The following is a 27367-nucleotide window of genomic DNA, read 5'->3' on the forward strand; positions in this document are numbered from 1 at the left end:
GTATGTAAAACTTATTTAATCACTTTAGACACACCAAACACACTTACCTTTGCACTCATGCACACATCACTCACCTGAACACCGACATCTCGACCCCTCCAAGCTCTTCAACCCGACGGCCCGACTCCTCTGACTTGGCATGGCTTGGAGCCATCGGGAATCCCACAGTTCAAGCTTCAAAATAGGGATTAGGCTAAAAACTGCCTGTTAACTACCTGTTAATTGGCACTAATCCCTTCACGCCTCGGGGAGGCGGCTCCCAGTGCGGGGCGGGTACCCGCCTCCTTTGAAACTGACATGGAGGCGGGTTGGGGGCGGGATGGTGTCGGGACCCCCGATTTCGGGAATTTAACCCCCCGCACACCTCCAATCCCGACTCCACGGCATACTGAAAATCGAGCCCATCCTTTTGTTCGTGGCCTGCAGCCTTTGCACTTTGTAAAGTAATTGGAGATAAAACAGCCTTGGGTGGCACCACAAAATGGGTATAGTGATTTGGTAGACCATTTTACATCCCCCGCCTGATATTCTTTTTTTCACTTTATGGAAAAAGAAATCGGACAGTTTGTAAAACGATCTGCCGGTTTGCTATCACCCATTTTGTGCTACCGCCCAAGACCAATTTCACCCCCACTCTGTTTGTTTGTTTATGCGTAATTTTAATATTTGTATAATCTGTTTCTTTTCCCCCTGCAGCCTTTCAAAATAGTAACACTTGAAACAGCAAACCCCAAAGCAACTTATTGTGTAGCTTTTTTTCCACATCCAACATTATTTATTTCCTTTTATTTGTTTTAAACTGCTATTATTACTTCCTTTTCATCCTAAACTCTTCCCCCACTCACTTTCACCAATTTTCCCCACTTACTTCCTCACTCTCCATACGATAACCTCAAATCTCCACTGCCCTTGCTCCCCACCATTCTAAACAGCTCACTCCTTCCGGAACTAACTCTTCCCCTGGTACCCACTAGCAACCCCCTCAATTATTCAGTTATACTCATAACTACTTCGTTCTGAGGGAATTGGTTATCTCATTGCTTTTTGTGAGACATTGCTGTGTGCAAATTGGCTGCCGTGTTTCCCTGTCTATTACAACAGTGACTACACTTCAAAATTACTTCATTGGCTGTGAAGTGCTTTGTGATGTCCGGTGGTCATGAAAGGCGCTATATAAATGCAAGTCTTTCTTTCTTTTTAAAACTGTACCTCTTTCTCCAAGTACAATTTCTGGAAGGCTGACAATTCAGAAATCTTAATAGAAATGATTCAGAGTTTAGGCCTCTTCCAAAGCAAAAAATTAGGGGAGCAGCATCGTAGATTTTGATATAGTACTAGCCAATATTGTATCTTTGTGCAATAGCTTCTCTTCCCGCTCTTGCACCATTATCTCGGGAATCCCTCAAGGCTCTATCCTTAGCCCTCTCATATGTCTCATCTACATGCTGCCCCTTGCCGACATCATCTGCAAACAGAATGTCAAGTTTCACACGTGCGCTGACGACGCCCAGCTCTACCTCAGCACCACATCTCTCGACCCTTTCACTACCTCTGATTTGTCACGCTGCTTGTCCCACATCCAGTATTGGATGAGCAGAAATTTCCTCTAACTAAATATTGGGAAGACCAAAGCCATTATCCACAGTCCTTACCACAAACTCTGTTCCCTAGCCACCGACTCCATGGCCACATTTTAAGTTGAATCAGGCTGTTGGCAATGTCCTATTTGACCCTGAGCTGAGCTTCTGCACCCGTATCCACTCCAGCCCCAAGACCACCTACTTCTACCTCTGTAACATTGCCCGTCTCCGCCCCTGCCTCAACTCATGCGCTGCTGAAACCCTCATCCATGCCTATGTTATCTCTAGACTTGACTATTCCAAAGCTCTCCTGGCCAGCCTTCCACTTTGCACCCTCCGTAAACTTGAGCTCATCCAAAACTCTGCACATATCCTAACTCGCACCAAGTCCCGTTCAGCCATCACCCCTGTGCTCGCTGGCCTACATTGGCTCCTGGTCCGGCAACGCTTTGATTGTAACATTTTCATCCTTGTTTTCAAATCCTTCCATGGCTTCGCCCCTCCCTATCTCTGTAACCTCCTCCAGACCTACAACCCTCCGAGATTTCTGCGCTCCTCCAATTCTGCCTCTTGCACATCCCCGATTTTGTTCGCTCCACCATTGGCGGCCCTGCCTTCAGCTGCGTAGGTCCTAAACTCTGGAATTCCCCCCTAAACCTCTCCGTCTCTCTACCACTCTTTCCTCCTTTTAAGATGCTCCTTAAAACCTATCCCTTTGACTAAGCTTTCGGTCATCTGTCCTAATTCTTTATTCTGTACCTATTCTTTATGTGGCTCACTGTCGATGTTTTTTTGATCATCGCTCCTGTGAAGTGCCTTGGGATGGTTTACTATGTTAAAGGTGCTATATAAATGCAAGTTGTTGTTGTTGGTGGTTTAAAATTCTGAGTGCAAGTCCATGGTCCAATGTGCCGTGCGTTACATCTTCCCTGATGCCTAACTATGTTGGAATCTCTCTGATGCTACTGACAACAACAACAACAGCTTGTATTTATATAGCACCTTTAATGTAGTAAAACGTCCCAAGGCACTTCACAGGAGTATTATAAGACCAAAAATTTAACAATGAGCCACATAAGGAGAAATTAGGGTAGATGACCAAAAGCTTCGTCAAAGAGGTAGGTTTTAAGGAGCGTCTTAAAGGAGGAAAGAGAGGTAGAGAGGTTTAGGGAGGGAATTCCAAAGCTTAGGGCCTAGGCAACAGAAGGTACGGCCACCAATGGTTGAGCGATTATTATATCTTGGGTCGGAGGTGCGGGGGGCTGGAGAGGGGGTGCTAGAGGAGATTTCAGAGATAGGGAAGGGCAAGGCCATGGAGGGATTTGAAAACAAGGATGAGAATTTTGAAATCGAGGCGTTGCTTAACTGGGAGCCAAAGTAGGTCAGCGAGCACAGGGGTGATGGGTGAGTGGGACTTGGTGCGGGTTAGGGCACAGGCAGCTGAGTTTTGGATGACCTCAAGTTTACATAGGGTAGAATGTGGGAGGCCAGCCAGGAGTGCGTTGGAATGCTGCTCTGATGCTGTTGACCATGTTTTTAAAAATGTTAAATGTAAAAGGTATGCATTGACTGTAAATTGTCTATGTATATCCCCACTCTGTCTCCGTACCCCCAATCCCAAATCTGTCAGACTAGATTGAATATTATAATGCAACAGGATTGATTTGCTGACCTCCTTTGCTCCTCCTTTGTATGGATGTATCTCCTGAGCTGCTATTTTGCAACAATATTCCTACCTTTCCTTTTGTGTCAAGTTATGCGCTGTCTTTGGTGTAATTGGCTGAAAACAGTGGAAGGCTCGTAGATGAGTTGTAGAATATTAGGTGCCTAAAGTTTAACCTGACTAGCTTTACTCAAACGCTTCCATGATCTTTTCTTTGACTGGATTTCACCTGATAAAGGCTTTCTCTTTCTAAACTGCATCTCAGACTTGGATTTTCCTCAGCAGTGGCTTCCTCCTTGCATTGGTTTACCCTTCCCGAACTTAACTCCTCCGTGCTCATGTGGGCCATCCTCTGACTCAACGTTCAGCATGGCTTTCCCTGATGAAGCATCATCATTCAAAGAATATGCTGCAGCTATTTAGCAAAGGCTTTTTTTCTGTTATGGGTTCTTCTAGAAAATCACACTGGTGCAGGAAATCTCCAGAATATCAATAAAATCTCTACAGCTAAATAGTTTACACCTGCTTTCTTGTAAGAACACTGGCATTAAAACTCTGATAAGAATATTTGTCACGGGTACCAGATGAATCCTTAATCACCTTCACCTTATTAGCTCTCGAGGAACTGTCTGCATTTATTTTATTCATTTTATGAGGTCTGTAAGAGGTATTGATCACTTATGATTTGCCTCCATATGTAAAATTTTCTAATAAAATATTCCAAAAGCCTCTCGCATCCACAAGTCGAAAAGAGTTTCTTTTCCTATTTGATGTGATGTGCTTGGATTGTACAGCATATGCTGCTGGAAGTCATTCGCCTTGCTCACATTTCTGTAGTGGAACAACACGGGCTGGATTTTCTCAGCCCCGAGGAGGCGGGCATGGAGGCGGGACTGCCGGTAAAGTAGCAGAAAGTGGGGGCGGATGGCAAAACCGCCCCCATCCCACCTCCAGGCCCTTTTGCCAGGAGGCGGGAAGATGTGCTGCTTCGGGTCCCATCTCCTGGAGGTGGAAAAGACATTAAATCCTTTTAACTGCCTGTTAACAGTTAGTTAACAGGCAGAAAAAAGGATTAATGGCATTTTACCTTCACAGGTGAAGGCTTCCTGACCTCGGAGAACCCCGCCGGGTTGGAGGAGACATGAAGGAGGTCTGCGGGGGTCGGAGGCACCTGGAAGTAAGATGTAGAGGTGAGTGATGGGTGCACGTGTGGAGTGGTAAGTATGTAAGGTGAGTGGTAAGTGCTAAAAAATGTTCACATACCTTGTTTTCTTCCTACAGCCTTCATCCACACTGGATCGCGAGACCCGACATCCTCCTTGTTGATTTCACAGACTGGCTGTTGGATCCTCCGAACCAACAGCCATCTGAAATCGACAAAGTTGAAAGGTTTGATGAGTCCTGAACACAAGGGCTCATCAAACTACAGAGATTGTCAGTGTTTGACAGCTTCACAGAGCTGTCAAACGCTGACATTTCTTCTGTCAAGAAGTCTTGACAGATGGCACGTCTGACGTTGACGTGCTCTGTCAGTGTCTTCCTCCCTAATTGGCCTGCTGAGCCCACAGGGCGGGCTTAACAAGGTCAATCAGGGGAAAATCCCTCTGGTTGGTCAGACGATGATGGAGGCGGTTTATTGACACGACAAGCAGCAGTCCCGCCTCCAACTCGTCTCCATTGAGAAATCCAGCCTTTAGTCTGTATTAAGATGTTTCTGCAAATACTTGGGTTCCTCCATTTAAAAGCTATGGAGGGAAAAATTTGGTATCGCCCATTGTGGGGCGCTAATATTGGCCGGGCGAAAAGTTTAGCGGCCGGTGCTAATTATCACCTCCGACTGCAAAATTCTCCTCTATCGCCCCTGGAGGTGTCTTGAGCGGTAAATCAGGCACTACACACCTCTCTTAAGGTGCTAACGTCGGGGAGCGAGGCTCTACATCAGAACGCCACCGAAGCTCAGGCGATGTCAGTTAACATGGAAACCAGACAGACTGGCGCTGTCCAGTTCTTAAAGGGGAGGGGCCATCTTGCTGTCCAGCCACACCCTGCTCATTGCAGCCTTGAATCTCGGCCTGGAGAGAGACCTCTAAAGCAATTGTGTTGGAAGCACTAATGGATAGGCCCAGGGAAAGAGCTTGGCACTTAGGAACCTCAAATGTGGTGCTGAGGGCCAAATCTCCTTAGGACAGTGTTAAATCTTTCCAGACGTCTCTCTCCCTCTCAACCTGCGAGTACCAAAAATTTTGCCGACAAGAAAAAGCAGGAAGCACCCGCTTTTAAATAGCGCACCCCCAGTCCCTTCCCAACTTGAAAATGTTCCCCTGTATCTGTCGTTCCTAGTGGCAAGCGCTAAGGCAGGGGGCGTGACTCCATATCTGGTCCGGGGCGGTACCGTGGCATTGCACGCTTGACTGACATCACGATCTGCGGGTGCAGGAGATCGTGGCAGTGGTGTTTAGCGCCGCCGCAAAATGACTGGTCAATTTCGTGAGCAGCACTACAGTCGCCACGCTCGGACGCTAAGTTCCCCCCAGAGGCGCTAACGGGAGGCGCTAACCAACCAAATTTTTCCCCCATAATCTCTGGGTAGGCAATGAGCTTAGTCCTTTATCCTTTGGACAGCACTGCTTTGGCAAGATTTATTATTGCTCAGGGGGTCCCTTAAAGTTTCTCTGTCAAGCATGGAGAACCCTTCATAGCAATGGTAAGTTAGGGAACTTTTCTCCATGTCTGGATGGAGGCTAGATTTTAAGGAGGATAGTAGGGGGGTGGGGGAGCTCCAAGGCAGTTGGGAAACCCGGGAGGCCGGGTTTCTCGCAGGCCCGGCCGACTTTAACAGCAGGGTCTGATTTGCACATGAGGCCTCGGTTTCCCGCCCGCAGCCAGCCAGATTGAGAGGGTAGGCCTGTGGCACTAGGCCGCACAAAGGAGGGAGGGAGGGATCGGGGACCGGGCTGTTAAACGGATGGGGGCGGGTTTTGTCCAGAGATCGGGGATCAGACTGGGCTGTTGAAAGGATCGGCGGTGGGGTGGGGGTCAGGCAGGCGATCAGGTCGGGGGGGAGGAGAGAGGATCAGGGCCAGATGATCGGGGTGGTGAAGGGAAGATCATGGCCGACCTCCAGAGGATTGTGGCCAGCCTCAACAATGTCTGTGGCAGAGTTGGGTGGGGGGGGCGATCGGAGGCCTCGTGAGGGGGTTTCCGATCGTGGGGGGTGGGTTCGGTAGGGACCCTGGATCCAGGAGGTAGGTATAAAGCCACTTACCTCCTGGATCCAGCAGTCCCCGCCTTGCTGTAACAGCTGGGTTTTCCAGAGTGTGTAAAACCCATCCACATGCAGTTAAAAACAAAATGGAGTTTAAAAAAGAGGCTTCCAGCCTCATTATAATATTTAAATTGACGTCCTGCCTCCTAGAAGTGGGTTGGCTGCCCACCTGCCCCCTCCCCCCCTCTCCATCCCACCTCCGATAAAATTGGAAGTGAGCGGGTTCAGGTCGAGAATTCAATTTTTAACAATTTAATTATCCCATGGCCCCAACCCACCCTTTTTTTTAAGGTTTAAATTTCCCCCATAGTCTCTAAAACTTGGATCTTGTACAGTTCTACTTTGAGTCCTTGGGAACTATTATAAGTCCCTTAAATTTGATTGTCTTTTGAGAATTATCATTTCTATTTCAACTTAATCCCTTCCACTTGTATTTTTTCAAGACCGAGCTTGTAAGTCTGTCACATTCAGATTGGGTCTTCCCACTTGTTAGAATATCATCCGTTTAGCGTAGAATCTTTTAGAAGCCTGCCAGTATAATTGACATATGCCTTTGCAAATCTTCTTGGGCTGAATAGATAACAAATAGTATGTTGCAATGGGTGTGAGAAAGGTTGTAAGCACCACAGATTCTTTTGACCGAGGGATCTGAGAGAACCTAAAATTATGGCATGTTTTTCTTCATCAGCTGAGATATGGTCTGATCCACTGAGGCCATGATCTTCTTCTGAGACACGCTCGTTCAACTCAGCCAAGCCCACTCAAATTTGGACTTTACTGCTTTGGCTTTAGTGCTATAATTACTCGTGCACTTGCCTGTACGTTCTAGTGCTCATTATCACTCCTGGCTCCTCCATCCTAGCCCATTCTTTTCTCAGTTCTTCTTATCATGGAATAGGGATTTGTCGCTGTCATGATATTGAAAATTGCTTTTTATCAGGTTTTGAATTTAAAGTGATATTTACACAAACCGAGACTTGGAAAAAGCTTGTGAAACTCTCTCCGTAACATTTTCCCATGATATACTTCCAAGAACTTGTAATGGTGAATGGCTAAGATCGAGTGCAAGAATAATTTCTTGCTACCATTCTGTTTGCTGAGAACAGGAACCCAGGAACCATTGTCCTACATTTCGAACGTTGCCTGGACCACATAAAGGTTTAGTTAGCCTCTGTAGTGGTTCCATTTCCTCATACTGGGAATTCACTATTACAGATCCATCTGTCTCACACTTGAAACTCTGTTGGGACTTCCACAAAAAAAAAGTTTCACTCTAACCATGGGTGTTCGCGCTTCCTTCCATGCCCAGAAAAGCATGCTTATATTTATTTGAAACATTACCATCTGCTCTTTCTTTCTGATGTACTGGCTGGAAGTGCCCCTTACAGTGATAATTAGGACACTTTGCTTATCTAGCTGGGCATTATTGCCTGGTATATATTTGGAATCTCCCACGTCTATTGCAGGTTTTCTGTTTCCAGGGTCCTGATTCCCCCTCTGTAATCCTGCTTGGGAGTGTAAGTTGTCTGCTCTGTTTTTCTTGTCTGCTGCCATTATTTGTTCCCCTACCATTGCCACCTGGGTGATCTCTTAATAACTTCACTCTATCTGGCTTGGTTTCACTTGAGTTATTGCATTATCAAGGGTTCACTCCATGTTTCACTGTAATCTTTCAACCAGTCTCTCATCTCGTCATCCCACCACAAAATGTTCACATCATTTTGCCATACGCAGTTCCATAGGCACAGTGCGTGGTTGTTATGAAATCCTCCACTGATTTGGTTTCTTCTATCCTCTGATTAAATTTAGCCGTTTCAAAAATTGGGTTTCTCCAGACAGAAATAATCTTGTACTGTAACATAAATCTCCCCCATCATTCTTTGCCAGTTGAAAGTGCACAAAAAATCTTTCGCTTCCTTGCCCATTGAATATATCAGTGTGTTCATTTGATTCAATTCTCTTTTCTTATCCAAGCCTGAAGCAATTTTAAATCTTCCAAATCCCTTCACTCTTCATGACAATTCTGCTGACTTACTGATACCAAACTTATCTGGTCGGTACATGTGAAAAATAGCCACTACTGTGCACTTTTACAATCAGTTCTACCTATTTGTAGGCCTTTTTCTTTTCCTATCTCATAGCTGATGCCTGGCAAACGCCTTCATTATTTTTCATGGCTTCCAGGCAAGACTTGGTGCGGGATAGGATGCGAACAGCAGAGCCTTAGGCGAGTTGAAATTTATGGAGGATGGGAAGGCAAGAGTAATATGTAGGCCAGACTAAGTAGAACATTAGTGAATCAGTTGGGTTTTTATGACAAATGGCATCTTTCATGGTTTCATTTTCTTTGGAGCTAGCCCCAAAAATGACTAGACTTACTGAATTCAATATAACAATTTGTGATAGTGAGATTTGAGCTTACAACTCTTTGGGTTGCTCATCCTGTATTTTAATCACTGCACTACTATCCTGCAATTTTGTGAGCTATTTCCATAATTTTGGAGAAAAACCTTTTCTTTTAGCAAAAAGAACTGGTGGGTTCCTTCTTACTTAAGAGAAATTGAAAATAACATTAGGAGGATGAAAGTATGACAGATATATTAAATAAAATATATTTGCATCAGTGTTTACAAATGACAATGTAGGTGTATTGGAGGAGAATGTGGGGGAAAAAATCGAATTTGAAAGATAGGAATTACAAGAGGCAATTTAAACCTCAAGAATAACAAAGCTTATGACAGGTGTTGTGCTTGCTACTTTACATAGTTTTACTGCTTAAACTCTCACACAGCAGCATTTTATTGTTTCAAGCTATGATATCCAAAAGCCTCCTTGACATTTTGAGGTTACCAGATATCATTATGGACTTCAGAAAAAGAAAATCATTCCTGCCAAGTTCCTTCAATTTACAGTGAGTCTCCAATAATTTAACAGCACTGCAGCAGAAAATTGGTTATCTTGAGCATCTACAAAACGATGGATTTTTATTCCTCTTTTTTTTTAACTTGCATGATCAGCTGAACCGGACTTGTGAAATCCATGTCTACAGATCTAATGGATTGCAATTCAGTATTCTTACACATCCTCTAGATAGAGAATCGTATTTTAATGTAGATAGCTGTAGCTGACTAGCAGCTAATGATATGTAGATGTCTAGCTTGATGAAGCCAATGTAATTGATTTCTAGTACAGTATTTGCAGTGCATTAACCATGAAATGAATGGATCTCAAGTGACAATATAATGGACAAATGTTTTATACTGCGACTCCAAGGGCTAATAAGTAGACATTTCACCTTCTGACTTAAACAAAATGAACAAAGTTTAGGTGTTCCAATCAATGGACTAAAATAATTGGTTCTGAAAAACACCAATTGAAATACAATAATCAATAGATAACTTGTCCAATTGGCACAGTACATATAGGTGGTAGATCTAACCATTCTAATCATGTCAAATTCTTGAGTGTGAAGCTCCAGCAGTGAATATCTGTAGAACAGGGAGATTGAATGGCATGAAAATTGGCCAAGTTCTATATAGGGTAGGTGATCCGTGGTGGAGAGGAAAATCTACCTTGTAATTTATATTTTACCCTTTTAATTAAATGTTGTTGATCAGGACAGTAGATTGTGTGATGGAGTGAAAAGGCGAATAGATTGTTGGTTTAAAAAAAATGGATTTCCTGTCCATTCTGAGAAGGAACACGGGCATTTATAGTTGCTTCCATCAACTAAATCAGAAATGTCCTGGAGTGGAAGGCAAGGGATTTTTGGTGTGGACAAATTACTGAATTGTTCCAAATCAAATTTTGAAGTCCTGAAGGTATTAAATGTGTCTGTAAAAGACATTGTAAAGAATATGTTTTTTTCTTAAAGTATCAAAATGATTCTCAGGCATAACAGAGGAATTTAACAAGAAAAGTATGGATAACATCCTCTAAACATATTGGTCCATTAACTGTACTACAGAAAAACCGTGCATTTATTTTGCACCCTTTAATGTAGACAAAATCCCAATGCACTTCACAGAGGGAGAAAGGAAACTTGTGGGAGAGTTTAGAAAGCTGAGAGAAGGTTTGGTCAAAGAGATCCGGCGTAAGGAGGCTTTTAAAGGTAGGAAGAAAAGTAAAATGCAGAGATGGATCATTTTAGAAAGGGAGCTTCAGAGAGGTGGGTCAAAGATGAATGAATGGACCACCATCATTTTGAGGGAGAGGGCTGGATGCACAGAATGAATCCGCCCCCCCCCCCGCCCCCAGAGGATGAGAGGGCATGTAAAGCAGAAAGTGGTTGCAGATGTAGGATAGGGCAAGGATGTGGAGCCTGTGTGGGCAACGAGTATGAAGGTATCTGACAAACATAACTTTGTGCAGATCAGGATGTTGGCAGCTGAGTTCTGGACAAGTTGGTGTTTATGGAGGGCCAGTGACAAATATTAAATCTCTCGCTACTTTGTAGTTAAATGTACATCATCTTTGAAGAAAATTAATGGTCATATTATATGAGCTTCAGATACTATTGTACTTTTTCTATATAAAAAAAACTTCTAGAAAATATATATAATTAAAAGCTCACCTATTAAATGAAACATGGTAACATTATTTCAGGTTTCAGCATTTATGCAATTTAAGCTATGTGCTGCAAAACAAGGAAGGTAGTCAATTCGTGCTGAAGTCAATTGCACGTCATTTGCTGTTATTGCTGGGTGAGGAAAAGTGGCAGATATTCATGGAGCTGGGAATCTGCCAACATCCCTCTCTAATGGCATTCACCTGAGGATGTTTCTTTGTGGCAAAAATGGATGGGTCTGGTTGAATACAACTCCTCCTTGGCAGCAGAATAACATATTGTGCATTATGTGGTACAACTTTGCAATCACAGCATGTTATTGACCTAGCATGAGCAAGCCACAAGATAGTTATTCGCTAATTTTAAAATCATCTTTTTAGTTACAAAAATAATTGGTTAACGCAGCTTTATCTGAAACTCTAAACAAATCAGAGTATTGGATGGACCTGACACTTCATTCACTTGAATACCAGTCTAGTGTAGGAGGTTGTCACCACTAGAATACTAAACTACCCAGAGAAAATGCGTTTATATTTGCTGGATATTCATTTTTAGGTCTTGGATAGCGATGCAGCCCTGTTATAAATGTGACAAGGTGCCCAGGAATCCTCAAAACTGAACAGGAGATAAAATAATACAAACCCATTCCTCCACTCAAGTTATATAGACATTTGCAGAAATGTGTAGTTGGATGTCTTTGTTTGATTTTAAATCAGAAAATCTGTACAACCAATTCCAATAGTTATTTCGTGTTAGACCTTGCATTTGAGTATTCATTCACTTCAGTCTAATGTTAATTTCAGACACAAACCTTTGCAATCTCCTGCAGTTGGCCCAAATGCACTTCATGCCATGGTCTGACTTGGACAGATTAGGAGTTGTTGGAAATGGTAAAGGGGCATGCAGCCTCTACACAAACTACATGTACTTAAAGAAATGGTGCCGGCTGCTGGCTGTGCCCAATTGTATGGTAGATTTTTTTTTCCCCACCTGCTTTGTCTGCTGTTTGAAGACTGGTTGAAGAAGCATTGACCAAAATGAAATGTTGCAATAAATAGTACTGCATCATTTCACAAAGCCAACAGGGATTGGAATGTTGATTTCATTTGATGAATTTGGTATCTAATCTAATGCTAAATAGGAGACATGATGTGAAAATGTGTCATAAGCATTCCTTTGGTAAGCTTAATGAATATGAATGGGGGTATTCGTGAAAAATAATTTAACTCCCTATGCTCAGTGTTGCAATCAGAATCAGGCTTTAGAATACTGCTGCTGGAGAATAGCTCTGTTTTATGCAGCGGGATGCTTTTACCAACAAGAGGGAGAATATGTGGTGACTGTGAATAAACAATTCTGCTACCTTGTGCGTCTGTCCCATCAAATGTTTTAGCTAGCATCTACCTCCTCTTCACTTAAAATAGAGCTCCAAACAAATGTTGAACTGTTGAGCATCATTGAGTTGTAGCGGGATGCCACAAGATAGGCTGACAACTATTATGATATTTTTGTGGCATATATTGCCCTGGGGAGACTTCAAACTAGTGAAATCTCCACATTTAAACTATTCCAAATAAATTAAATAGCAAACAATTGTATCTATTTCAAATATTCTAAATTTGTGACACCTGTTTATATCCAAGTCAAATCAACTTTTTTTTTCATCCGATTCAATTCTGTTTTCCCTATTAGCTGTGGATTCTCAGATTTTCTGAAGAGTGATTAGGACTAACCAGTTAGGAGAAATGTATTTAAGCAAAAGGCTTAACATCAGGTGCAGGAGGCAGTCTTGTGCAATTTGGTCCTCAGGTCTGTTGTAATATAATTTCGGCTGGTGTAAAGTTAAGTAGTCGAATGGACCTCTTGAATAATTTTATTATTGATGGATGTCAATGGGACAATCAACTCTGTGCAAGCATTAAAATTTAATTGGCATTCAGATGCTGGTGTATGTATGTATGTATACTAAGACTGCTGTATTTCTTGGCAGGAAAACATCACTGTTGGCATTGCAACTTCAGTTCTGTTGACTCTGCATTGATCTAGGATAGTATTGTACTAAGTTAGGTAGTGGAAAACAACATAAAAGATCCTTGTAAACCACCTCCCCTTAACATTCAACAGCAATACTGTAGTGTATGTGCTTTAAGTCAGAACTACTTTTTACAGCTCCTTTATACTGTAGTACCGGCAGTGACCACACCGGTATATAAGCTGTACGCATGCCTCTGTACCCCAGTCTAGAGATTACCCTCCTCCAGTAAAGACCTGTTATTTGTTTATGTATAGCATCCATGTAATTATTTATCCACTGAACCACGGATCTAACAGTGGCAACGAGTGTTGATGCGAATCTACCTGCAACATAAAAAAAAAGTCGAGTCCAGGAACACAGGCGTCGACCGCGAGCAACCGCCCAGCAGTCGGGCAGAGATCCAACTTCGCTGGGGAGGCTGTGGAGAGCCGGGCTTGGTTCCCCAGCCACAACGAGCAGTAAGAGACTGATGACAGGTCCAGAGCAGACCCTTCCCGAGCAGCGGCGGCTAGAGCCGACCGACAGCAGAGAGAGAGAGCCGGGCAGCGTTGACGGGGTAAGAAAGAGGGTGAAGAGAGCAGGGCGCAGCCGGGGGTTGATCACCAAGCGGCGTCGAGGAAAAATACTGCAAACCGGAGAGAGAGAGGGTAAGAAACAGCCGGGTTCTAGACTGAGCGGCGTCGACAAATATCAAGAGAAGAACGCGCAGAACACAGCCAGGGATCACGGGCTGATCGGGGTCCGTGGGGCGAAGCAAGGGGAGACGCCATTGAGCCGCGGAGAAGCAGGGAGAGCACGGGAGATGCCATTGAGCCACGGAGAAGCAGGAAGAGCGTGGGAGGCGCCATTGAGCTGCGGAGAAGAAGGAAGAGCGTGGGAGACGCCATTTTGCGAAGCCACAGCGGAGAAGATGGGCAAGCGCGGGAAGGAAGGAAAGCGCGGAAGATGCCATATTGTGCCAGCGGAGAAGAATGGAAACCCCGGGAGGCGCCATTGGTGATAGTTAACGCACAACCAAGGGTGCCGAAGAGTGGCAGTATCTCTACGTTCGACAATGAAGTCGAAGATTGGGCGACATATGTGGAACGTATTGAGGTGTACTGCAGGGCGAATGAAGTGCCAGATGCTAATAAAGCACTGGTTCTGTTAAATTCCATGGGTGCAAAAACTTATGGGTTACTGCGAAATCTAATAACCCCAGAGGCACTGAAGGTGGAGGCCAAAAAGGATGACGACGTCACACCTGGACGACTGTCAAAAATGCTAACTGACGCAAAAGAAGTGTTCCAGGAGGGACTAGGAACACTAAAAGGAATAACAGCAACAATTAAAATAGAGGATAATGCAAGCCCAAAGTTTCTGAAGGCCAGACCAGTGCCTTATGCAATCAGACCAGCAGTTGAAGCAGAGCTGGAAGGGTTGGAACGTTCAGGGGTACTGTCCAAAGTGGACTGGAGCGAGTGGGCTACACCCATCGTTCCTGCAATGAGGTCGTTGAGTAATACGCCTGTGGAACCAAAGAAGGTCCGCATCTGTGGGGATTTTAAGGTGACAGTGAACCCAGTCCTTCACACGGTGCAATATCCGCTTCCACGAATTGAGGATACTTTCGCCTCGCTATCTGGTGGTAAACGCTTCACCAAAATTGATCTAGCCCAGGCGTACTTGCAAATGGAGATAGAAGAAGCTTCGAAACATTACCTTACGATCAACACCCATAAAGGTCTCTATCAATACAACTGGCTGGTGTTTGGAGTAGCCTCGGCTCTGGCTATCTGGCAAAGGGCGATGGATCAGGTCCTGCAAGGGATTCCAGGGACCCAGTGTTATTTGGACGACATCTTGGTCACGGACGAAAATGACGGTGATCACCTCGCTAACTTGGAGAAGGTGCTCGCCAGATTAAAGGAATATGGGCTACGAGCTAATCGCCACAAGTGCGAGTTTTTCCAGAAACAGATCTCGTATTGCGGCCACGTCATCGATGAAGAGGGGTTACATAAGTCCCCTGACAAGATAGAGGCAGTTGTCAAGGCTCCAGCACCGGAAAATGTGTCACAACTGAGGTCGTTCTTCGGGCTGGTAAACTATTACCACAAGTTCTTACCAAATTTGTCTACGGTATTACACCCGCTGAACACCCTACTGCAAACAGGGGTACCATGGAAGTGGGATGACGAACGTAGACGAGCTTTCCAGAAGTGTAAAGAATTGATCACATCAAAAGAGGTGTTGGCCCATTTCAACCCAGCACTACCAATTTGTTTGGCATGTGATGCATCACCTTACGGCATTGGAGCGGTGCTGTCGCACAAATTCCCAGATGGGCTGGAGAGGCCAGTAGCCTTTGCGTCTCGGTCACTAACCTCAGCCGAGCGCAACTACACCCAGATTGACAGGGAGGCCCTCAGCCTAGTATGGGGAGTAAAAAAATTCAACCACTATCTGCATGGACAGAAGTTCACTTTGCTGACTGACCACCAACCACTTGTCTCCATCTTTAATCCTAAGAAGGGCGTGCCAGTAATGACTGCACAGCGGTTACAAAGATGGTCCCTGTTTCTAGGGGCGAATCAATATGAAATAGAATATAAAGGCACGAGACAGCATGGGAACACTGATGGGCTATCGTGCCTGCCACTGCCTACTGTGGAGGAAGCACCAGCAGTGGACCCTATCGAGATATTTTATTCGTCGATAATTGAATGATTGCCAGTAACAAACGCGGATATAGAGAAGGAGACCCGCAATGATCCGACGCTGTCACGAGTATATGAATTGACGGTGAGGGGATGGCCAACACATGGCGACTCACTGTTGCCAGCATTCTCATCCAGAAGAGAACAGCTGTCAGTATGCCAGGGGACAGTGATGTGTGGATCCAGAGTGGTGATTCCACCCAAGTTAAGGGAGAGAGTGCTAAATGAGCTACATGAAGGTCATCTGGGGGGAGTGAAAATGAAAAGCCTAGCTAGGGCTTATGTGTGGTGGCTGGGAATCGATCAACAAATCGAAGACCTAACTAAGAGCTGCTTAGGATGCCAGAAGGTCCAAAATGCACCACCACATGCCCCTCTACACCCATGGGAGTAGCCCTCCTCTCCATGGCAATGGGTGCACATTGATTTCGCTGGTCCATTCATGGACTCAATGTTCTTAATAGCAGTGGATGCTCATTCAAAGTGGCCTGAGGTGATAAAGATGTCTTCAACCACTACAGAGAAAACGATTGCAGTCCTACGGACCATATTTGCCAGAAACGGGTTGCCAGAGCAGATCTGCTCTGATAATGGACCACAGTTTGTGTCCGACGAGTTCCAAAAATTCATGAAAAGGAATGGGGTAAGGCATTACACATCCGCCCCGTATCATCCAGCCACCAATGGATTGACTGAGAGGTTCGTACAAACCTTTAAGAAGGCGATAAAGGCCATATGCGATGAGGAAATTCCACTACAGCATAAGATGGACAATTTCTTATTAGCCTACCGAAACGCGACACATGCAGTTACCAACCAGACCCCGGCCATGATGTTCTTTAACCGAAGGTTGAGATCTCGTCTGGACTTGCTCAGACCAAATGTGCGAAGAAATGTTGAGGACAAACAATTCCAGCACATCAACGAGAAGCCGACAAGGAGCTTCAATGTAGGGCAACCAGTCTTGGCCCGGGACTATCGAACAGAGAAGTGGCAACCCGGAACGATATGTACAAGGCAGGGGCCATTAATGTACACAGTGGATGTCGGGGAGAACATTGTGAGACGCCACGTCGATCAGATCTTAGCATCACAGGAATGCGTCAACCCCATGTCTCGAGTACCTGGGGATGAACCCGACATACCGGTAGTATCTACTTCAAACCCAGTAGCAGTGGAACCCGATGAACTACCCGATGAAAGGGGGTCAGAATCGCCTCTGCACCAAGAACAAGAACCTCCGGAAAGGCGCTATCCCGAAAGGGTCAGGAAGCCACCCCAAAGACTGAATCTATAAATGGACTTTTGTTATTGAATGTACATGTAAAAATGTAATTGTTATTTGAATATTAAGGGGGTATTATTAATCTAAAAAGGGAGGAATTGTAGTGTATGTGCTTTAAGTCAGAACTACTTTTTACAGCTCCTGTATACTGTAGTACCGGCAGTGACCACACAGCATAAACTGTGCGCATGCCTCTGTACCCCAGTCTAGAGATTACCCTCCTCCAGTAAAGACCTGTTATTTGTTTATGTATAGCATCCGTGTAATTATTTATCCACTGAACCACGGATCTAATAAATACCATCGCCGAATCCCCCACCATCAACAACCTGGGCATCAACAAATTGACCAGAAACTTAACTGGACCAGCCACATAACTGCTGTGGCAACAAGAGCAGGTCAGAGGCTGGATATTCTGTGGCGAGTGCCTCACCTCCTGACTCCCCAAAGCCTTTCCACCATCTACAAGGCACAAGTAAGGAGTGTGATGGAATACTCTCCACTTGCCTGGATGAGTGCAGCTCCAACAACACTCAAGAAGCTCGACACCATCCAGGACAAAGCAGCCCGTTTGATTGGCACCCCATCCACCACCTTAAACATTCACTCCCTCCACCACCAGCGTACCGTGGCTGCAGTGTGTACCATCTACAAGATGCACTGCAGCAACTCGCCAAGGCTTCTTCGGCAGCACCTCCCAAACCCGCGACTTCTTCCACCTAGAAGGACAAGGGCAGCAGGCGCATGGGAACACCACCACCTCCAAGTTCCCCTCCAAGTCACACACCATCCTGACTTAGAAGTATATCACCGATCCTTCATCGTCGCTGGGTCAAAATCCTGGAACTCCCTACCTAACAGCACTGTGGGAGTACCTTCACCACACGGACTGCAGCGGTTCAAGAAGGCGACTCACCACCACCTTCTCAAGGGCAATTAGGGATGTGCAACAAATGCTGGCCTTGCCAGCGACACCCAGATCCCATAAGCGAATAAATTAAACAGTCAGAGGTTAAGGAAAAATCTGTGCATTGGATAATCAACATGGCATGAATCTCAGTTGCCACGGTGATGCTTTCCCAATCGGGGCATATTAATAATAGAGATCCTGTTGAAGGTTTTCCAGGTTGGTCATTTCAGTTTGGCCTTCATTGGCTTGTACCTAAAGTTAAAAATGGCTTTGTCGTTTGGCAATTTGCGCTCCTGTGCGATGACATTACAAAAGCTGTAATGCGAAAATCATTACTTTCCCCAGCATTAAATCAATCTTCATTCTAATGAACATGGAAATAAAATGGGTAGTGCAGGGAACCTTGACGGAGAGCTGAGTAAGTATTGGAGATTAGTTACGTTTATAGCATTTTGCTCATTTGTCTGGGAGAAGAAAAGCCTGAAGAAACGTGATGGAAGTCTGAACATTTTGAAAGAGCAGCAATCAGTAATATTTTATTGTCTCTGCATGCATGACATAAACCCCTCCACCGTTCCATTTGTGTCTTGCAAAAATTTTGGTTCTCTCCTTCTTTGGCTCGGCGTCCATTTTTTTTTCTCCCTTATGCTTTTGTGCAGCATTTTAGAATTTTTTTCTACATTAGAGGCTTTGTATAAATAGCAGAATGAATCTCAGTTGGCACGGTGATGCTTTCCCAATGGGGGCATATTAAAAATAGAGATCCTGTTGAAGGTTTTCCAGGTTGGTCATTTCAGTTTGGCCTCCGTTGACTCGTTCCTGAAGTTAAAAATGGCTTTGTGGTATGAAGGCAAGTTGTTGTGTGGCCTCTGAACCATCATGAGATGAGGGTAAAATAACAGCAGAAAAGTGCTGGAAACACTCAGCAGGTCAGGCAGCATCGAGGAGAGAGAAACAGAGTCAACGTTTCGAGTCGGGGACCCTTCATCAGAACTGATTCTGTTTCTCTCTCCTCGATGCTGCCTGACCTGCTGAGTGTTTCCAGCATTTTCTGATGTTATTTCAGATTTCCAGCATCTGCAGTATTTTGCTATTGTATGAGATGGGGGTAATCTCTTATTAACTAGTGTTTCTTAGTAACTGGCAGTTTTCAGGCATATTTCACTTAAAAAGTGTAAAATGCAGATCTCTTTATTCTGATTTGCTTCCAGTCAACTAACTCCACAAGAACACATTTTAAGAGCCTGGAGTAACTCACACTTCAGGAGTTTTCACTCTATGGATGCCCTTTTCAGAAATAGGGTGAGGACCAATTATGTCACAAACACTCACCAAGTCCTCTTTACCAGATTCTAAGTAACTTATTTACAGACACATCTTTAAATGTTTGTTGTGTAACCAGAATTGACAGGATTATATTCACGTTTTGATGGAGTTGAGTTAAAAGGCAAAGCATTTGCAAACTCGCCATGTTTGCACATGTTGCTTCAGTTGCATAGCATACTTTAGTGGTATTGCATCTATAATATAATGTACTGTGACGCCAGTAATAAACTTTCCCCGTAGCTCAAACTATAAACCATAATTTCAAATTAACCTCATTTACATATGTAAAAAATGTCTATTAACCAATAGCTTCTGTTTCACAGACAAGCATAAGGCAATAAACAGCAGATTTGCTGATTAGCTATACAGACTGGAGGCAGAAACAGTTAATCAAAACACCAGCATCACTAATTACCACAGAAATACCGACTGGAGGGTGCAATGTATATTTAGGAATCAAAGCTTTCACATGATGACGTTTGAAAAACTTAAGGGGCAGAAATTCATTATTGCCCAGGAATGGGCGCTAACTTTGGAAAAGTTTGAGATTTAGTGCCAGGCGCTAATGAATCTCGCTGCACGCAAAATTCAGTGTCATCGCTTAAAGAAAGGATGAGAGCGCGAAATCAAGCGCTAGCGGCCTAGCTCAGTGGCATTACATTCAAAGTGCTAACCATTATCAGGTGCAGTCTGATCGCAAGTCATCATTGCCACAGGCTCTTTCCAGTTCTTAAAGGGGAGGTTCATTCATGCTGCAGAACCTCATTCTCAGCATTGCTGCCTGTGAACCTGTGTCAGCAAGCAGGAACTGGCCAAGTCCAAGGAGCCGGACGACTCAACCAGCTGTACTCATGGCAGATCCACGCCCCAGTGAGAGAGCCTGCAGATTTTCAATCAAAGCGTTGGATGAGTTGGTGTCCTCTGTGGAGAGATGGAGGGCAGTGCTCTGCCCAGCAATTGGCAGGAGGCCCTCGCCGCAAGTCTTCTGCACCATGTGGAGGGACATTGCCCATCAGGTCTCGGGCAGCACTGTGGTCCCCAGGACCCACACACAGTGCAGGAAGAAATTCAACAACCTCACTCGGGTGGTCAATGCCTGAACAATTGCTGCATACCACCGTCTGAACCACAGTGTGCACACACTGGCCAAAGCACCACACCCCCAGCACTCACTCACCAATAATCTCTACCTACCAACACTCACACCCACATCTCACATGTTGCACACTATGACAGATATTCAACTATGGCAAGCACTTCACCCAAACACATTGCTCCACACTCACTCACACACTTTCCTTTCTCTTGTAGGCCAAGGTGGCTCACAACAGGAGGGTGCAGGAGCGCACAGGTGGGGGACAAGTCGACACCCAACCACTGTCTGCGCTGGAAAATAGAGTGCTGGAGATTATTGGGCACCAGGTGGTGGGCGCCGTGGCCACCGGCGACATTGACCTCCTTGGGGACAACAATGGTATGTTCATCCCTACTCCTTCTTCTCACATCCCTCTTCCCCCTCACCCCACAAGCCTTTCACACTTTCCAGCTAATCATGCTGTATGCATGCATTTCTCCCTTCCTGCCCCTCTCCCCTCACCTTAACCTGCCTCTTGTGCCTTTATGCTTTCAGATAATCAGCAAGCACCTGAGCAGCCTGTCCCTGAGGGCACCGTAGAGAGCGAAGCGGGAGAAGAGGAGGAGGAAGAACACACCACGTCACTGCATGTCTCACCTGCAGGCACCACCTCAGATACTGGCACTATGCGTTCTTTAGAGGCTGGTATGGTAGTGGGATCTGCACAGGGAACGAGCAGGCTGTGGCAAGCAAGGGGGGAAAGGGTAGCTCGGGGCCCAGCTCCCAGGAGGATGAGTTCGCACGTGAGTTCTGCTGCACAGGACTCCGATAAGCACCTCTGCCTTTAGAAGAAGGGTGATGGGTGTTATAAATCTCCTCATCAAGAAACTACTTATGAAATAACACTGGACGGCCAGCTGGTGGTGCCGTCCAAGGAGTATAAATACTCTGGCGTTGGCCCCAGCTTTCCAGGGACATTTTGTAAGACAAGGAGCTAGTGAAATACAACTAGACTTCCATGTTCTGAAACAAGTTGATTAAAGCCTTGCTTTATCCTCAAACCAAGTGAGTAGTGAGTTTTATTATGTCAATGGGCAAGCACACAGAGATCATAGGTGCAATGGCAAGGGTGCCCGAGAGCCTGTCAGCAATGGTAAGGAGCATGGAGGAGTCCACCTCCAACATTGCACAAAGCTCTGCGCACACCATGGAGCCCATCATTTCCAGTCTGGAAAGGATGGTAGACTCCCAGAGAGACCGTGGCGACCCAGACCTGATGCCGGGTGTGATGGGTGATCTGGCAGCTTCCATTGCAGCACAGGCGGAAGCGATGCAACATCTTAGTGCTGTAATGCAGTCTATGCTTGGTGTCATTCAATCTCAGACTGCTCTCATGCAGTCTCAGCTTGATGCCACGCAAGCTCTGACTGCTGCCATTGTGGCTGGGTCTACCACTGTTGACCGAAGCTTTCACAGTGTTGCAGCACGCCAGCAATCTGTGCTCCAACAGATTGTTAGGGATGCTGAGGTGCTGCCCCGGGGGAGTGGCAGTGGGTCAGTGGAGCAGGAACCTGCTGTCCTCTCTCAGGATGACAGCATTCCTGCTCCCACCACTGCCACTCCGCCATTGCCCTTGTCGCTGCCTGTCATCCAGCCAGTCCAGACTGCTGCTGCCCATGCTGAGATGGTGCAGTGTACAGCCGGGCCTTCCAGGCCCAGAGCTGGTCAAGGGCGTCCAGCAAGGCCATCGGAAGACTCCCGCATGGACACTCAGCTGCCTTCTGTAGTGTATGTACCCGTCTACCTTTAAGGGAACTATTGAATGTAACCGTTCACCTTTAAGAGAACTACTTTAGGTGTGGCACTACTTGTTTGGCTTCTGTATACTGTAATACCGACAGTGACCACACCAGTATATAAGTGTTGTGGCAGGATAACTAGGGCAGATTCGCCCTGACCTTCGAATAGTAAAGACCTGTTTGTTTGTTACTTCTGAAGTCTGTGTATTTATTAACTGCACAACCCACAGACTTTACAGTGGCGACGAGTCCGATCGTACCCTGCGGCAAGACTACCAAAGCAACGAAGAGCGTCGAAGAGAGGCAACCGCCCTCGTCGTGCTGCTGAAAGAAAACACGAGGCTGCAGCAGGAGAAAGGAGGAAGACTTTATCAACAAAAGCTTCCATCTGCAACAGGCACTGACTACCCTTCTACCACGGTGCGGAGTGAGCCGACCAGCAGGAAACAAGGCGGCCGCGGAGACTGTGAATAGGGGAAGGTGTAGAGAATATCCGGAGGATAAGGGCTGTGCACTCGACCACGGTCGAGGGGGAACGGAGCCGGTCAGAAAGTCGGGTCCAATGGCGTCGTGAGACAGTCGGACCACGATCGGCGGGGAAAAGCCGGGCAGCGACCGCAGCCACGAAGCGCTGAGACTGGGAGTAGGCGCGGGAAGAGAAACCCAGCCGCAGCCGGGGAGGGAAACACCGGTCTGCGAGAGGGCTGGGAGGCGAACAGGAACCGTGCGGGTGGGAGAGAGAGACAGAGCCGAGCAAGGGGAGAGAGACTGCGCGAGAGCCAGTCCAGCGGCTGAGCTGTTCTCCACCAACGGGGTACCCAGAGCCGGCAGAACCGAACGTGCGGGAGAGGGAGACACAGAGCCGAGCAAGGGGCAGCTGAACTGTTCTCCACCAACGGGGTACCCAGAGCCGGTAGAACCGAACGTGCGGGAGAGGGAGAGACAGAGCCGAGCAAGGGGAGAGAGACTGTGCGAGAGCCAGTCCAGCGGCTGAACTGTTCTCCACCAACGGGGTACCCAGGGCCGGTAGAACCGAACGTGCGGGAGAGAGAGCGACAGAGCCGGGTACGGAGAGAGAGACTGCGCGAGAGCCAGTCCAGCAGCTGAACTGTCCTCCGTTAACGGGGTGTACCCAGCGCCGGTAGAGCCGTGCGGGCGGGAGGAAAAGACAGAGCCGAGTAAGGGGAGCTGTGCGAGAGCCAGCCCAGCGGCTGAACCTGTCCGCTGTGGGGAAAGCGTACCCCTTCCACCAGGAAGAAACGCGGGAAGCCGCCATTAGGCGGAGGAGACGACAGAAGCGGGAAACCGCCATTGAAGTGGGCGGGGAGAGAAGGAAAGAGCGGGAAACCGCCGATTTCGCGGGAAAAACCGCCATCTTAGAAATAAACAAATAAATAAGAATACTTAAAGAAATACTGGTGCTGCTCCAAGGAAAGAAAGATGCCTAAGCGAGGGAATATTAACGATTTTAATTCTGAAATAGAAGACTGGGCCACGTACGTGGAACGCATAGAGATCTATTGCGAAGCCAATAAAATAGAGGAAGACGACAAGGCGATAACATTGCTAAACTCGATGGGGGCAAAAACATACGGGCTCTTGAAGCATCTAATAGCACCAGATAAACCAGCGGATCAGACCTTCGAAGAGATTGTGGCTGTGCTGAAGGACCACTTGAACCCCACACCGTTGATGCTGGCTGAACGATTCAAATTCTACGCAAGAACGCAGAGGAAAGACGAAAGCAATGCGGAATATTTGGTCGAACTGCGTAGGCTAGCGAAATACTGCCAGTTTGGAGGGAATCTGACAGAGGCACTGCGTGACAAGTTCGTATGCGGATTGTCCAAAGAAGGAACGCAGAAGCGACTACTGGAAGAAAACGACCTCACACTGGACAGGGCTGTCCTCATAGCTGCATCGCATGAAGCCGCAGCGAAAGGAATGGCGGAAATGCAGCTAAAGGCGGCGGCACTCGGGGTGGACCAAATTACTTCGAGCACAACAAAATGCTACCGTTGTGGGAAGACAACGCACGACCAGAATCAATGCTGGTTTAAGAACCAAGAGTGTAGGAAATGTGGCAAACTGGGTCACATCGCGAAGGTATGCCGGTCAGGGAAGAAGACCAACAATCAAAGGAAGCCACCACAAGAAAAGTACAACAAGGTACACAAGGTGGCTGAGAAGAGTTCAGACGAACAGAATTCAGACTCAGACCCAAACAACCAGGAGCTGGGTAGTCTGAGAATCCACAATGTGGGTAAAGAAACGGATCTACAAACTATCTGGGTCATACTAAAAATAGCTGGAGTCCAAGTAAGAATGGAGCTGGACACTGGATCAGCTCTATCAGTCATCAACCGAAGGGACTACCACCGGCTATTCTCTCACATACCTTTAAGAAATACCAAATTCGTATTACAGACATACACGGGGCATAACGTATACCCTGTGGGGAAAATAAGAGTCAAGGTGAGAGATAGGGGTAAAGAACACCCAAGAATGAACTTGTACGTATTACCTGAGGGAGGACCACCACTTCTAGGACGGGAGTGGATTAAGAAAATAGACATGGAATGGCACTACCTAAAAGCCATAATGAGGGAGGACTCGGTGCAAGCTATCAGCTCAGATTCTGAAATGGATGACGATAAGACCAATTCAAATATGGAAGACAAGGCTAAAAGGGACTTGCCGACGATGGGGAAGGAAATGAAGACATGCAGAAAGACTTATGTTACCAAGAAGAATAAAGCTGCAGAGCAGAACTCCAGGTTGACAGAGAATTCTGAGCCTGCTCAAGCTAAGGATTCATCCACGACGGAAGAACACCGAGCTCGGACTCAAACTTATGTCAAAGTACGACAACAATTAGAACAGTTGAGTGACCGTCTCGTACAAGAGATGAAAAATATGGAAAAGTTCTGGGACACCGAATGGGAGAACCTGGAAAGACAACAGAGACAGCTAGCTCAAGCAGAGAGCGACCATAGAGCCATCGTGGCCAAGTACCGATCACATCCCCCTGATGCTGTTCAGGAACTAGAATATTTACAGAACGAACCAAAGGAAGAGGAATCTTCAGGAAGCCAGGATTTTATCCCAGTTCATCTCTACGACTCGTTGCAAGCAGAGTGTAACAAGTTGAAAGAACAGTATGAACAGGCCCAGACTACAACCCTGGAAGGGGTTAACTCGGCAACCTCCGAAAAGCTAGTTTTAGTGAAAGCATATGAACAACTAAAGGTTGAACATGAGCGAGAATTACAAAGGCTGCAGGAAATGTTTGATGAGCTCCAGGCCAAGACAGACTCATCGGTAGAGATTCCATCCATCGATGAAAAATTAGAGGTGGAAGACATAGCAGAACATGAAATTCAAGATGTCCAAGAACTCATTAAATTATTGAAGGAAACCCAAGACAAATATGAGGCGGCAATGGCCGAGGTTCAACAACTTGAAGAACATATTCAACTAGGAATCCGGGCAGTGGAAGGAAAGGCAACTGGAAGGAACACAGAGACTGTAGGAATGGCCCCTGAACAGGAGTTAGAGAACATCAAGGCGCAACTTCTTCGAGCGCTTAAAACCAAAGTACCGGAGGAAAGGAAGGTGAAAACATTGGAGGGAAAGGTGGATGAAATGGAGAAGACTCTAATCCACAGTGTCCCCGTAGAAGAGTTAACGGCCAGCCAACTCTTACACACGCTGAGGGACAAGACTCCAAAATGGGAACACGAGTTTCAGGTTTCAAAGGGAAAGAATTCGGAGCTTCCAAAAGTCACGGAGATAGCTGAGGTGGCAACACAGCTTTTACAAGGATGCCAAAAGTACGCTGAATTACGTCAAGGGGAACAGAAGAATGTGGAAACAGCTACTTCAGTAGAAGGATTAAATAGCCTGATAACGAAATCCCCGATGGAAGGGAAGGTTTTGAACTCACAAATGAGGCCAGTAGTGAAGGAATGGCAGACATCCCAGGAAGAGCGGAATGAATATGAATGCTTGAAGAAGTCTTTTCAAGAAAGATGGTTAGGGAAGGAACCACCGTCGGCTAACGTCCAGATGGATAAGAAGGAAGTAGAAGGGCCTCTCACTGGCCTAACTCAGGACGACCCCGAATATTACCATGACCTGTTGAGTGACACTGAATATTACGAGGATCTGGTCTGCTCAGTTTGTGATGAAAACTCCCAAAGTGCTGAAATCCGGATGAAGCACTTAAGGTCTAAGGAACATAGAGAGTTGGTGGCGCTACAGCTGGCAGCCGAGAAAGGAGCTCCGAGAGTTTCAAAAAGGCAGAAAAGAAAAAGAAGAAGCAGAAGATAATAAATGTCTAAAATATTATCACTTCTACCATCTCAGGCGGGACACTACGAAAGGAGTTAAATTAGTTGAAAAACCGGAAATGATCAAGACAGCCAGTTGGTTGTAAAAGTCTGCACTGCTGGTTCAACAGGACGAAAGTTCAAGCTGTTACATCAAGAAAAAGGCTATGGAGGAGTCACGCTAGCCATGTGAACCGGCTACACCAAAGAGATGCTGTTCGGAACGAGTCAAGATCAGAGACTGAATCTATGAACTGTTTCCGCAGAGACTGAACCTGTGAACTGTTCCCACCGAGATTATATCTGTAAATTGTTTTATATGACGTTGACTCCACCGAGATTATATCTGTAAATTGTTTTATATGAAGTTGAAGATATGTATGTTTAACGGGGACTCTGTAAGTAATAAGCTAAAAAGGGAGGATTGTAGTGTATGTACCCGTCTACCTTTAAGGGAACTATTGAATGTAACCGTTCACCTTTAAGAGAACTACTTTAGGTGTGGCACTACTTGTTTGGCTTCTGTATACTGTAATACCGACAGTGACCACACCAGTATATAAGTGTTGTGGCAGGATAACTAGGGCAGATTCGCCCTGACCTTCGAATAGTAAAGGCCTGTTTGTTTGTTACTTCTGAAGTCTGTGTATTTATTAACTGCACAACCCACAGACTTTACACCTTCCACCAGCCGTGCTGCAGCCACTGGGCCAACACTTCATAGGAGCACTAGAGTAGGCAAAGGCACAGTAACGAGAGGCACTAAAGGATTGCACAAGGGTGAATAGCTAATGTTGTTGTTGTAAATATGTGTTCACTGATTTTTGATAAA

General features: G+C 45.9%; 1 protein-coding gene across 1 annotated transcript in view; it reads left to right on the plus strand.

The window, feature by feature from the left end:
* The window catches only part of LOC147103116 (CUB and sushi domain-containing protein 2-like), a 904868-nt gene that overhangs the window by 271430 nt on the left and 606071 nt on the right, over positions 1-27367 (plus strand). The window lies entirely within an intron of this gene.

Source organism: Somniosus microcephalus, chromosome 20 (assembly GCF_052327205.1).
Source record: "Somniosus microcephalus isolate GS21.2 chromosome 20, FLI_Smic_1.0, whole genome shotgun sequence".
Classification (NCBI taxonomy): Eukaryota; Metazoa; Chordata; class Chondrichthyes; order Squaliformes; family Somniosidae; genus Somniosus; species Somniosus microcephalus.